This window comes from Sturnira hondurensis, unplaced genomic scaffold, assembly GCF_014824575.4.
Source record: "Sturnira hondurensis isolate 20B ecotype Veracruz unplaced genomic scaffold, ASM1482457v3 Scaffold0003874, whole genome shotgun sequence".
In the NCBI taxonomy this organism is placed as follows: Eukaryota; Metazoa; Chordata; class Mammalia; order Chiroptera; family Phyllostomidae; genus Sturnira; species Sturnira hondurensis.
In genome coordinates, this window is record NW_028076505.1 from 4,122,868 (window position 1) to 4,125,546 (window position 2,679).

Here is a 2,679-nt window from a genome sequence, read left to right on the forward strand (position 1 = left end):
ATGGGAGGCAGGGACTGATAGTGTGGCAGGGAGTGGTGGAGAGAAAATGGAGACAACTGTACTTGAACAACAAGAAAAAAATATTGACTCTAGGTCCTTCCTTAGGAGATTCTAATTTAGTGTGTTTGAGATGAGGCCAAGTATCTTTTTTTATCTTAGTTTTATTTTTAGGGACAAATGGTTTATTTGGTAACAAGGAGTAAAAAAATAATTCTTAATTCATTTTGTCTCTTTTGGTAACTGAAATGCAATAGTCAAATGAACAACAGTGTTCAAGAATTCCTTTGCAGTCCTTGGTTTTGCAGAAGTAAAAAAAAAATGCCTGAGTTATGTGACTTGCAATTATTAGTTACTAGACAGAGGTGCCAGCTGTTATGCTTTCCAGTGTGTTAGCAGTTGCTACATTTTCCTTCTTGTGTTCAGTTTTTATGTCAGGAAACAGAATGACTTCCTTGATGTTTCTGGAGTGTGTGAGAAGCATGGTGGTGTGATCAATGCCTGTGCCCAGCCAGCGGTGAGGGGCAGCCCTCAGTCCAGGGCAATGAAGAGGTTTTCATTTATAAGCATGTCTTTTGAAAAGCTGCCACTGCTTCATGGGGTCATTCAGCTCAGTGTAAGCATTGCTTACTTCCTTCTTCATGACAATAAGCTCCAAGTGCTCAGTCAGACTATCTTTACAGCATTGCCACTTTGCTTAAGGCCTCACTATCTGCAGAGGATCACAGATGAACATAGGACTGACACATGTCACCCCCAAGAACTCCTCAACAAGCTTACCAAGGAGCTTGACTGTGGTCGGAGGTGGAGGGTATTCAACACTTTTTGCCACACAGATCAGTTTCAGTGAGGTTAATTTCTGGCCACCCCCCAGGATTGTCGCAATCAGCACTTCTATGTGCTGATTCTTTAGAAGGGTGGGGTGAAGTTAATCTTGTAGGCTCGCCTCTCTGGGCTATCTGGATGGTAGAGCACCTTGTAACCACCTATAATGTGCTTCATTATCCTCGAAATAGTCTTTTCTGTGATTTTCATGAGATTGTGATAGTCTGTGTAGCACAAGTAAAAATCATGAGGAGTGAGCTTGCGATTGTGAATCAAATCAATTCCTTCATTCCAGAACTGGCATCCAATTTCCTAAACACAGCTGACACTACCAGCGACCAGCATCTTATGGTAGAATTCTGGAGTAATTCTTATGTATAATTCAGGTCCAGCTCATTGTGGAAGGTGATTGAAGGCTTGGCCACAGCTCCCCCTGGGATGATGTTCGTCATGGGAGTTTAAATCTCTAAGAATCCCAACTCACCCCGAAATTTTCTTATATATGGGATGACCTTAGAATGGATGATACATTTCTGCCTCATGAAGTCATTCAGGATTAAGTCCGAGAAATTTTTGAAGACATTGTATTTCTTTGTCTTTGAGACCAAAGTGAAGATGAGGTAACATATGCAAGCAAGGAGACAGCAGTGTGGCGTCATAGGGAATAATGCTCAGCTCACCCTCCTTGGTTTTCTCAGAATTTCCCTGAACTCCAATTATGTCTCCCTGATGTAGTTTGTTACTGATATGAATAAATTCTTCTGATTCATGATTCCTGGAATTGGCTATGACTTGCAACTTGATTCTGTCTCCTCTAAGGTCGTAGAAAAATGAGCCTTTCCCCAGAAGCTCTTTTGGCATATATCCTATCTGCCATGTTTAAGGTAATGTCACTCAGGTGGTCCCCAAGCTGGAGGTGGCTGTATTCATGGGTAAACTGAGTGAGTGAGAAGGTGAGAAGTCTATGTGGAACTTCCATGGCTATGGGTCCTTGCCATTGGTCTTTAGTTGATGGGCTGCTTGGCTGTGGACCTTGTGGTATGGGCTTGGGTCCAGGTTTTCTTCCCTGGCACTCACATCATTGGCAGTGATGCTATTGGTAGTAGCAGCACTGACCTGGCAAAGTCGTTTTTCATTGAGCTCTACTTTTGGTCCTCCTTCTCCACTGTTTTCTTTTCAGCTTTGAGACATCTCTTTAGCTCATTTTGCTTACTTTCAGCTGGCTGTTGTCCACATGCACCTCAGGTGCCTACCCTGTAGCCATTGCTCTGGAGGGCCCAACCTTAAAGGTGGTATCTTTATTTTTCAGACACAACTTGATTATTCTAATGGTTAGTCTAAAAGTGAGAAACAGAATTATATGATTCTTTTTTTAGTCGCAGCTAAAAATGATGTAGCCTGAATTATTTCTGTTTCTCCTCTCTCCACCCCAATCCTCCCACTTATCTCCAATTCCAATTTGAGCAGCGATTCTCAAATGCTGCGTTATGCACTTGTTAAGAAGGCAGATTTCTTGGTCTGACCCTGAGGATTTTGAATTGTTAAGTCTGAGAAGAAATACATGCATTTTTCATAAGCATGTTAGAAGCAGCTCCGGTTAGGAAACAGCTTGTTTCAGTGTACCCTGAGAAACTTGGGCCTGGACAGAAAGGATACACTGGCTGAACAAACATATTTGCTTAGTTTTTCCACTTTATGGCTGTGCTAGTTATTTAACATTGGGTATTATTAAGTCCCTAACAAATGTTAAAAGTCATGGGAGATGGGAGGTGTGTCTCATTTCCTTCTTAGGGGTGATTTCACCCATCTGTCAATGTCCTGCTTAGCCAGCAGGCATTAGGGACCTCACAATGTCCA

At 42.2% G+C, this 2,679-nt stretch overlaps 1 pseudogene; it reads right to left on the reverse strand.

Moving 5' to 3' along the window:
- Positions 1–352: 352 nt before the first annotated feature.
- On the reverse strand, positions 353–2,086 carry LOC118984905 (lysine--tRNA ligase-like; annotated as a pseudogene).
- Between the last annotated feature and the right edge of the window lie 593 nt (positions 2,087–2,679).